The sequence below is a fragment of the Cannabis sativa genome, chromosome 4 (genome assembly GCF_029168945.1).
Source record: "Cannabis sativa cultivar Pink pepper isolate KNU-18-1 chromosome 4, ASM2916894v1, whole genome shotgun sequence".
In the NCBI taxonomy this organism is placed as follows: domain Eukaryota; kingdom Viridiplantae; phylum Streptophyta; class Magnoliopsida; order Rosales; family Cannabaceae; genus Cannabis; species Cannabis sativa.
Window position 1 is genome coordinate 35,357,258 of NC_083604.1, and position 12,219 is coordinate 35,369,476.

The 12,219-nt window shown below is 34.2% G+C and overlaps 1 non-coding gene across 1 annotated transcript; it reads right to left on the reverse strand.

Moving 5' to 3' along the window:
- Positions 1-3,826: 3,826 nt before the first annotated feature.
- On the reverse strand, positions 3,827-3,933 carry LOC115715387 (small nucleolar RNA R71). Its single transcript, XR_004011261.1, has one exon. It is a non-coding gene; the product is annotated as a small nucleolar RNA R71 (small nucleolar RNA).
- Positions 3,934-12,219: the final 8,286 nt, after the last annotated feature.

Genomic DNA, 12,219 nt, shown 5'->3' on the forward strand with positions numbered 1-12,219 from the left:
TGTCCTAAACTTCTTGCAAAGAAACAAGGTATTTCCATTTATAAACTGTAAGAGTTTTAGTGAATTGTTATCCAATTGGATTTATGATTCTGGACTAAACTTTGTTTATTTATTTTCTTCTTCTTATAGGCCAAGCTACTTGAACTCAATTGAGTTGGATCAGAAAGCTGGACCAAGGGTGAAATCGTCCAGATGAAGATGAAGCTCTTCAATTTTTTGAATTAATTGTTTTAGTTTAAAGACAATTTGGATTTCAAATTTTAGTCAGGGATATTTATCCCTGTTTCTCTCATATTGTTGCAATACATTTTTTTATTAATAAAGTTTCTAATTTTCGAAATTTACTATTGCAATTTATGAGATTGAGCTTCATTTATTTATCTTCATCAATTATTACCACATTATATTTGTATGTTTGTATGTGTAAGTGTTTTTATTATTGATGCAAATTCTATAATATTTTCAACTCTTCATAGAGTTATATTATATAAACACTAGAAATTATTTCTATGTTTATCAATAATTGTTAATTCTCATACAATTATTATGAATTTGTTTAATAAAAGGATCTTATGATCTGATAGGGGTGGAGAAAAGTTAAGAAAACTATGCAGTTCAACGATCTTTTATATCTAATGAACGCTGAATAGTATTCAACTCCACATAAACTCTATCACACTAAGAGAATCATGATCTTTACTACCTTTAGGGGTGAATCATAATCTCTATATACTTAGGGGTGGAGGTTATCCACAAGTACCCTATATGTATATTCTTAGGGGTGGAGTCTATTCCACAATTCCCTATGAAACACATATCTTCTTTAAACATGGAAGTAATATAATGAGTCAGCTATTGTCAATATAAATTCTTGATCTTGATTGTATGTTCCATTTCGATTTTACTGTTGTAAGTAAAAGTTTGATACCTTTGAAAGTTCTTTGTTAAAGTTTCACACTACCTTAATTGAGTGGGAGAATTTTAAAATTCTATACCCATCTTCATTAGGTTGATAAATGTGATAGGTACTTAAGAACACTACTGAAAAGCAAATCTAACCATTCACATGGATAGGAATCAGAATTATGAGAATAAGACAAAGAACTCTAGTTCAGTCCATTCAAATGACTTGAACCTAGAAGTCTTAATCCTCATAAAATTTTATGGTATCTTAATTTTGATTACTTTATCTCTGGCATGTATTTTTCACTTCAAATACTAGTCTGCTATGTTGATGACTTAGTCTTGACTTAAAGTTTTAGACTAATACAAAAGTCACAACTAGGTAACTCTCCAAACAATCAGAGGTTAAAAGTATTATTTAACCAGACATCTGCAATTGAGTGGGAGCTATCTGAGATGTAATCAAATAAGGAACATTAGAAGATATTCAAGAAAGATTTATAAAAGTGATCTATATGTCAGATATTAAGGAACTGTGTATCAGTTGTCTTTGTATCTCACCATCTAATTTCGAAATTCTTGAGATGGTACTTACTTTGGGGGTGGAGGAATTATTGTATAATAATTCAAGCTCTACCAGAGAAGAACTATAACTTGGTCTATTCGAAAATACCAGAAAGTTATATCACTGAAGATAAGTCTACACTGTATTATCTCAATTACATATTTTAAAATATGAGAGATATGTCTTCTGTTAATTCAGATGTACTTTCAAAACAGTAAAGATTTCAGTATCCCTTGATGAGTAAAACATATAGTAAAGGATGTTTCATAAGAGTTTTTATGAACTAATTTCCAGAAGTTTGGGTGGATTCAAATATACTACACTTGATCTGAAGATCAAGACATCAGATTGACCTATTTGCACAGTTTGTTTTATATTAGTGCAAGTGGGAGTTTGTTGGGTTTTATGCCCTAAATAAAACTCTTTACAATCTAATTACTTATCAATATAAGAAATTTGAAGTGACTGATGTTTGCATGAATTTTACATGCTAATGGTTTAATATGTTTAATATGTTTATTACATTCATACACACAAAATCAGTTAAATCCAGATCATATGTTTATTCACAATTACAGTATCGTCAACACAGTGGAATGTGATTGTGATCATATGAATCAAAAGTTTTGGTCCCTGTTTCATCAGTGTTTTTGGATTTACACTAATGTGATAATCAACGATGATGTGTACTTACACTTGGAGTAAGTGTTATGTTCTTTCCAGGACATTAGTAAAGTATACTAGTTTCGAATGTATGGAGTATACATTGGACTGGACCGATATTGCAACTAAGTTAAGATATTACAAACTTACCGTTATACATATCTTTCCAAGTCAATATCAGTAGTTGATCTTAAGATTAAAAGAATCTAAATCCTGATATGCTTAGGCTCAACTCAGGAGTGCTATTCATGTTCTTAGATTTATTAGTTAAGCCTACTTTTGGGTCAGGGTGATACGTATATTTTGGGAACATGATAGTATGATTGAGTGGGAGTGCTGAACATATATATGGAATCTATAGCTTCTACTGGTGTATAGAAGTCAAGTGATGATTCCCTTCGAGCTTAGCAAATAGAAGTAAATGGATGAGCTCTTGTTTAACTGACTAATTATTAGATCACTAAACACCATTTACAGGTAGCTAAGTGTTTTAAGGGGCAAAATACATTGAGGGGTGAGAACGGTAAAGAAATCCCATCTCGATGTAAATCATCTATATAGAGGATCTTTAAATCACAATAAGATTATAACAATGGTTAAATGAGATAGTATATTGATATAGTGAAACATACAATATGCTCTATATAAGTCTGAGAGTGCAATTCTAAGTTCTAAGAGTGGATTCAACGAAGAATTAATAAGTAGGAATTTACTTGGTAAATTTGGTTCACTTATTGGAAGCTCAGCATATAGATCCATGGTCCCCATTCTAGTTGAGAACATTCTGCTTGTAAGACTCATTAATTGATTCGTGATTGATCAATTATAATTCTAAAGTTAGACTATGTCTAATTTTATGAATTTTCACTAAGCAGGGGTGAAATTGTAAAGAAAAGAGTTTCTAGGTTTATTTATTTATTAATGGACTTTTTATGTCTAATTAATAATTAAATTAAATGACAATATTATTTAATAATCTATTTTAGTTATTAAATAATTAGTTTTGGCATTTAAAAGGTTAGAATTGGAAAATTGGCATTTTTGAGAAAATAGAGATAAAATTTGATAAAACTGCAAAATAAAGTGAGGCCCATTTCAACACCATGGCCGGCCACTTAATGTTGATTTTTCAAATTAATATTTTCATTATTTTAATGCCAAATAAATCCTAACCTAGACCTAGTAGTTTCCTATAAATAGAAAGTGATGGCTCAGTCAAATCACAAGTTTTCAATAACCTTTTCTGACAGAAATTTCTCTCTTCAGAAAAACTGAGCCTTCCCCACTTTCTATACTTGGCCGAAATCCCTCTCTCTTTTCTCCTTCATCTTTTTCGTGACCCTAGTGAAAGAGTAAGTGCCCACACACAACAAGCAGTAACTCAATCATAGATTGGAAGACTGTGAAGGATCAAACTTGAAGAAGAAGGACATTCGGGCTTAGATCTTGATTATACTCTGCTACAGAAAGGAATCAAGGGTTAGAGATCTGAGTGGAAGGAGATATTAATTCCGCTGCATCAATGTAAGGTTTTCTTAACTTTATATGTGTTTATTTTATCGTTTTAGAAAGTTCATATTTAGGGTGTTTAAACAACATACTTGTGAGTAGATCTAAGATCCTGGTAAAATAATTTCCAACACAGACTTAGTAGCAAAATTTCGATCTAAATTCTTCTCTCCAGCAAAGTCTGCTAAGCTGCGAGGAGAAATCAACAACTTCTGTCAGTTAGATAATGAATCTCTCCATGAGGCTTGGGAGAGGTTTAAGGATCTCATTAGGAAGTGTCCACATCATGGTATTGAGAAGTGGATGCTGGTCCACAAGTTTTACAATGGGTTGATTGGTAATACTAGAACACTTATAGATGTCGCCGTTGGTGGGGCATTTATGAGGAAAAGTGCGAACGAGGCCTATGAACTGCTAGAAGAGATGGCCATGAAGAATCAACAATGGCCAACTGAGAGAAGTCAGACAAAGAAGGTGGCTGGTATGCATGAGGTAGATGCCATCACCAAATTGACAGCCCAGGTAGAGGCCCTAGCAAACCTGATGTCTGTTCAAGTGAAGCAAGCTCAAGTGGTCTGTGAGCTATGTGGAGGTCCTTGTTGGAAGTTATTTTACCAGGAACTTAGATCTACTCACAAGTATGTTGATTTAACAACCTAAATATGAACTTCTAAAATGATAAAAAATTAAACACATAAAAGTATCAGAAATCTTACATTGGGTGCAGCGGAATATATGTCTCCTCCCACTCAGATCTCTAACCCTTTATTCCTTTCTGTAGCAGAGTATAATCAAGATCTGAGCCCGATAGTCCTTCTTTGTTGTTTCTGAATTCTACACAGCCTTTCTCACTATGATTGAGGTATTACTTGATGTGTGTGGGCACTACTCTAACACTTATAGATTTCGAAACAGTGAAGGAACAGAGAGAGAGAGGGTGGCGGCTCAGAGAGAGTTTTGAGTGAGAAAATTCTGTCAGAATAATGTGTGTTCAAAACTGAAGCCTTTGCCTTCAATTTATAGAAGACCACCCAGGGCTATGGTTGAATTAATTGACATTTAAAATTGAAAAAATCAATGAGAAAAGGAAGCTTGAGTGGCCGGCCTAGGCATTGTGGAAACAAGGCTTGCCACTTTTCCAACTTTCCTTTTCCTACATTGATAGTTTCCTGTTTTGTCAAAAACTGCCAATTCCTTTGTTCAACCACATAAATGTCAAATCTAATTATTTAATAATTAAAATTAATTATCAAATAATATATTGTCATTTATTTTATTAATAATAAAACTAATTAAAGTTTCCTAATTAATAAATATGCCCTTCAAAATCTCTATTTACTGTTTTGCCCTTAATAAGTGATCAATTCTCAAATAGACACAGTCTATCTTGAGAATTATAATTGATTAATTAAAATCAATTAAATGAGTCTTACAAGTAATATTATCTCAGCTAGTGGGGGGACCATGGGTCTATATATACGAGCTTCCAATAAGCAGATCTAGAATTTACTACTTAAATTCACTGACTTATTAATTCTTCGTTGAATCCACGCATAGAACTTAGAATTGCACTCTCAGTATATAGAATGCTCTATATGTTCCACCATGTAGACACATCATTAGTTATCCATTGTTATAATCCTAATGTGATCAATGATCCTCTATATGGATGATTTACACTGTAAAGGGACTAAATTACCGTAACGCCCTACAATGTATTTTATCCTTAATACACTTAACCCTGTACAAATGATATTTCAACTAAGTGAAATGAGTACTCAATCATTTATCTCGTTTGGTTAAGCTCGAAGGAAATCACCCTTTGCTTACTATTCGCCAAATAGAAGCTATGGATTCCATATTTATGTTAGCGCTCCCACTCAATCGCACTACCGTGTTCCCAAAATGTATGTATTACCCTGACCCAAAAGTAGGCTTAACTAACAAATCAAAGAACACGAATAACACTCTTGAGATTGAGCCTAACCATATAAGGATTTCGATCATGTGATCTAGGATCAACTTAGTGATATTGAATTGAATAGATATTTACGGTAAGTTTTATAAATCTATTTCAAAGTTCAATATCAGTCCATTCTAATGCATACTCCATGCATCCAACCTGAGCTTTACTTTAACCAATGTTCTGGAAAGAACATAGCATTTCTCCAAATGCAAGTAAACTCTGTTGTAGATTGTCATAACAGTAAAACCCAGTGTTCTGATAAATCTAGGAATACTTTATTCACATAGTCATGTTTACTTTCCACTGTGTTGACAACACAATAAACATGATCAAGTATGTGGAAGGGGTTTGGATGAATTTATAATCAAATAGACAAACAAATGATTAAGTGAACCAAAACATACACAAATGAATGAAAAATACTTATGTTACTTTATTGATATTGAATAATCTGGATTGCATTGAAATAGAGTTTTATTTAGGGCATAAAACCCAACAAACTCCCACTTGCACTAATATAAAACAAATCAGTACATTTCAATTAAGCCTAAATTCTGACGGTGCTTTTCGAATGCAGTCACTGCCAAGACTTTGGTGGATGGATCAGCTAAGTTGTACTGCGTGTCCACTTTTTCCACCTGTACATCCCCTCTTGCCACATTTTCTCTAATAATATGATATTTTCTTTCTATATGCTTACTTCTCTTGTGGCTCCGAGGTTCCTTAATGTTGGCTATAGCTGCATTGTTATCACAAAGCAGGACTAGAAGCTTTTCAATTCCAGGAACTACACCAAGACTGGTGAAGAACTTCCTAAGGCAGACAACCTCTTTAGTTGCTTCAGCCGCAGCTATGTATTCTTCCTCCATGGTAGAATCCGAAATCGCAGTTTGTTTAGCACTTCTCCAAACCACTGCTCCACCCCCAAGAGTAAACACCATCCCAGATGTAGATTTCCTGTCTTGAAGACATCCCTGGAAATCTGAGTCTGTATAGCCTAAGGGATTTAAAGCACCACCCTTGTAGACTAATACATAATCTCTTGTACTCTTTAAGTATTTCAAAATATACTTATTAGCATTCCAATGTACCCGTCCTGGATTTGACTGATACCTGCTCACGATTCCATCTGCATAGCAGATGTCAGGTCTAGTGCATAGCATAGCATACATTAGACTTCCAACTGCAGAAGCATAAGGAACTTTTGCCATGTCTTCTATCTCTTGAGGATCAGTAGGACACTGTTCCTTAGATAGACGGATACCATATCTAGAAGGCATATTTGCCCCATTGGTATTAGTCATGGAGAATCTCTCTAGAACTTTGTCAATGTAAGTTGTTTGAGAGAGAGCAAGGGATCTGTTCTTCCGGTTTCTGATAATCTGAATACCGAGAACATATGCAGCCTCATCCAAGTCTTTCATGTCGAATTGAGTGTCAAGCCATTCCTTGATGTGAGTCATTTTCTTGACATTGTTGCCAATGATCAAAATGTCATCAACATAAAGGACCAGGAATACTACTACTTGGTCTTCCTTGAGTTGGTAAACACAAGGTTCATCTTCATTCTGATGAAAGCCGTAGGTTTTAATGATCTCTTCAAACGTTTTATTCCACGAGCGAGAAGCTTGCTTAAGTCCATATATGGACCTATTTAATTTGCAAACTTTATTCTCCTGCCCAGGAAGAACATAACCTTCTGGTTGCTCCATATCGATGGTTTCTTAAAGAAGCCCATTAAGAAAGGCTGTCTTGACATCCATTTGCCAAATTTCATAATCTAAAGCGGCAGCAATGGAGAGAAGAATTCGGATGGATTTGAGCATGGGAACCGGACTAAAAGTTTCCTCATAGTCCACACCTTCTCTTTGGGTATAACCCTTGGCGACCAGTCTAGCTTTGAAAGTTTCGACTTCACCTCCAGTGCCTCTTTTCTTCTTGTAGACCCATTTACATCCAATTGGACGATAATCATCAGGTGGATCTACATATTCTCAGACTTTGTTCTTTTTCATGGAATCCATTTCTGAATCCATGCCGGCTGACCATCGCTTCCGTTGCGGACTTGCCATTGCCTATTTATAGGTTAATGGGTCGTCATCAATACCGTCACCAACAACCATATTGATTTCACCATCCAAGCCATAACGAGATGATTTTGTAGAAACCCTCCCACTACGACGAGGAGCGGTTATCTTCTGAACAGGAGCTTTGGTAGTAGTTTTCTCAGTTGCTACAACTGAGGGAGTGGGATGTTCCTCTTCTTGAGTAGAAGAGGATGGAACATTTGAAGGAACAGTATCTGTAAGCATTTCCTCTAATACAATTTCACTTTTCGGTGTGTTGTCTTTCATATAGTTATCTTCAAGGAAAGTAGCATTTGTAGAAACAAACACTTTGTTATCCTTGTGACTATAAAATAGTCAACCCCTAGTCTCTTTAGAATTTCCAACAAACATGCAAACTTTAGTTCGCGATTCCAGTTTGCCTTCTTTCTTTCTCAAGACGTGAGTAGGGCACCCCCAAATCCTGTAATGGCGTAAACTAGGTGTACGATCATTCCATAGTTCGACGGGTGTCTTACGGACTGCTTTAGATGGTACAACATTTAAAATTTCGTTTTCCATTTGAATAGCATATCCCCAGAAGGACGTAGACAGAGTTGAATAACTCAGCATAGACCTAACCATTTCCAAGAGAGTGTGATTTCTTCTTTCTGCAACTCCATTCTGCTGTGGAGTGCTTGGGGCAGTATATTGGGATTCAATTCCAAGTTCAGTTAAATGATCTTTGAACTGCATATCCATATATTCTCCACCCCTATCAGTTCGCAAGATCTTTAATGTTTTACCTAATTGGTTTTGAGCCAAAGCATGAAATTCCTGAAACTTTTCAAACGTTTCAGATTTCGTTTGCATTAGGTAAAGAAAACTGTATCTAGAGAAATCGTCAATGAAAGCGACAAAATACTCATAACCTCCTTTGGCTTTTACATTCAGAGGTCCGCAAACATCTGAATGCACTAACCCTAGGGGTTGTTTGGCACGCTCTCCCTTCGCAGAGAAAGAACGTTTGGTCATTTTTCCTTCTAGGCAAGACTCGCATACTGATAATTCTCCTGAGACGACATTTTTCAACGGACCGTCTTTGGTTAGCCTATTGAGTCTGTCAAAGCCTATATGACCTAAACGTAAATGCCATAGATAAGTTTGATCATCATTATCAATCTCTTTTCTCTTAAGGCTTCTAGGTTTAGCTATATTGAAAAGTTCAGTATTTAGTGAGATTTGAGTATCAAGTCTTAAAACATAAAGCCCTTGTTCCATGTTTGCAACACATATATGAAATCCATTACGAGAAATTGAACAATTTGAACTCGAAAAATTCAATATATAAAATTGTGTTTGTAAACATTAAACACTAATCAAGTTTCTACTAAAATTGGGAATATATTAAACATTCTCTAAAAGTAAAAACTTCTTTGAATTAAACTTTATTCGGGCTGTTCCTCTTGCTTTAACTGATACCAACTCGCCATTTCCAACTTTAAGCTTTAACTCATCTGGGTGAAGATTCTCCCAAGTTTCAAGCAGCTGCAATGAAGAACATACATGGTTAATAGATCCAGAATCAACAATCTAGGTGGATTTGTCATTCTCTAAAACACATGATTCAAAGACAAAAGCATCACCTTTGTTTGAATTGTCTGGAAGCCTGTGACATTGTTCTTCTTTATGTCCCTTTCCATTACAATTCGCACATAGAACATGATGTCTGATAATTGTACTTGAAGAAGCAGCTTTGTTAGAGCCCTCATGCTTAATCTTCTTCCTCTGATTAAAGTTTGCAATACCAGGAGGTCCCATTGCAATCAGATTCCGCTCATGGGCCCTCAACTCAGTCTCGAGTTTGTCCATGTCGGAGTAGTGAGGATTGTTCAATAAGTAATATAGAACAAAACTATCATACTCCTGAGGAAGACAATTAAGTATGAGTCGTACCCATTGTTTCTTTGATAAATCAATTCCTAGTGGATTTGCCTTTTGGAATTTCAGATTCATAAACAATAGGTGAGAGTTAATGCAACTACCAGGATGCATTTTCACACTATTGAGTTCTTTTGCAAAGATACTAACTAGGAGTGGATCGGGATGAGGGTTATTCATATTGGCACTACAACATATCAATAAACAGAAGTAAGGTTTTGGTTCTATAAATTCATACACAAGTTCAGAAAACAAATAATCACATATGTTATAAAAATACTAAATCTAACATAGTTTATTTTCCAAGGTTTCCAACGAACTGATACAGTGTCCCGTTTAGGCGAGAGTCAAAGCATCATCCATTGAATAGAGTTGTCAATTCATCTAAAATGTCAAACATTCTAGCAACCTTTTATTCGATCAAGATTGGAATTCAGCGTTGTCCCGTTAAGGCGAGAGTCAAGGCAATTCTATCTTATGAGCTTCTACCATTGTTTCGCACTCTTGTAAGTCTTATACAGTCGCCACCATTAGGGTGAACATAAACCATATAAAAAACTTATAAGAATACTTATCTTTCGAGATTAAACGGCACTAACTTGCTAATGAACGTTCCTCCATTAGGGAGGATTACTCACTAAAACAATAGCTATGTAAAACCAACAATGGAGATCGAATTTCTTTTGATTAAAGCTCATTATTTAAAAAAATATGTGTTTTGTTTAATCATTTATATTCCATATCTCAATAATGAAATATTACAAATTAAAGTAAAAACTTTAATTAAATTTCAAAAATGGAATAATTTTGAAAAATATCTGATTTAAGTTGTTTAGAAAAATCTAAATAGCCAACTTAAATATTCTTCAATCAATGACTTAATTAAATATTACCAATTAAGTAGTAACCACTTAATTTAGAAGATATTCTATTTTAAGTTCTCATATTTATAAAATATCAACTTAAAAAATACTTAAAGAATCTTAATAACCAATTCCTAAAATTCCTCAACTTAATTTATAATAAGAAATTCAAAAGATATTCAAATCTAAGTTGATTTGATAGATTTAACTAAATCTCAACTTAAATAGAAATATTTAATGAAATTATAAAATTAAGATTCAGAAAGAATTTATATGGTTATAATTTTTGGAAATTATTTTACCAGGATCTTAGATCTACTCATAAGTATGTTGATTAACATCCTAAATATGAACTTTCTAAAACGATGAAATAAACACATATAAAGTTTAGGAAACCTTACATTGGGTGCAGCGGAATAATATGACTCCTTCCGTTCAGATATCTAGCCCTTGATTCCTTTCTGTAGCAGAGCATTATCAATATCTGAACCTGGATCTCTTTCTCTGAATCTTTGATGCTGAAACTCCTTTGCTGATGATCTTTCTTCACGATCTTCCTCACTATGATTGAGGTATCACTTGCTGTGTGTGGGCACTACTCTTACACTAAGAATTTCGAAATCTCAATGAGGAAGAGAAAGAAGAAGTGGCAGCTAAAGATAGGGAGAGAGAAAGGCTCAGATTTTTCTCTGAAGGAAAAATAGAAAATTTAAGTGTAAATTTCCTGAAGCCTTCACTATCTATTTATAGCATTCCACTAGGGTTAGGTTTGAATTATTTGGCATTAAAATAATGAAAAAATTAGTTTAAATTTCCTACAAAAGTGGCTGGCCCTATACAAGTGGATTTGGGCCTCACTTTTTGCAATTTTGCAGTTTTATCTTTTCTGCATCTTATTTTCTCAAAAACGCCAATTTTCTATTTCAACCATTTAAATGCCAATTCTAACTATTTAATAACTATAAATAATTATTAAATAATATTGTCATTTATCATATTTATTAATTGAACCATACAAAGTATCATAATTAACAAATATGCCCCTATAAACTCTTTCTTTACAATTTCGCCCTTACTTAGTGAAAATTTCACAAATAGACATAGTCTAATTTGAGAATTATAATTGATTAATAAAAACCAATTACATGAGTCTTACAAGCAATATTATCTCAACTAGTGGGGGGACCATGGGTCTATATAACCGAGCTTCCAATAAGTAGATCAAGAATTTAGCACTAAAATTCACTAACTTATTAATTCTTCGTTGAATCCACGCATAGAACTTAGAATTGCACTCTCAGTATATAGAATGCTCTATATGTTCCACCATATAGACACATCATTAGTTATCCATTGTTATAATCCTAATGTGATCAATGATCCTCTATATGAATGATCTACACTGTAAAGGGATTAGATTACCGTTACACCCTACAATGTATTTATTCCTTAAAACACTTGACCCCGTATAAATGATATTTCAGCTTATGTGAAATGAGTACTCCACCATTTATGTTCGTTTGGTCAAGCTCGAAGGAGATCATCCTTTGCTTACTATTCGCCAGATAGAAGCTATAGATTCCATGTTTATGATAGCGCTCCCACTCAATTGCACTACCGTGTTCCCAAAAAGTACGTATCACCCTGACCTAAAAGCAGGCTTAACTAACAATTCAAGGAACACGAATAGCCTTTCAAGATTGAGCCTAATCATAACAGGATTAAGATCATTTGATCTAGGATCAACTAGGCGATATTGACTTG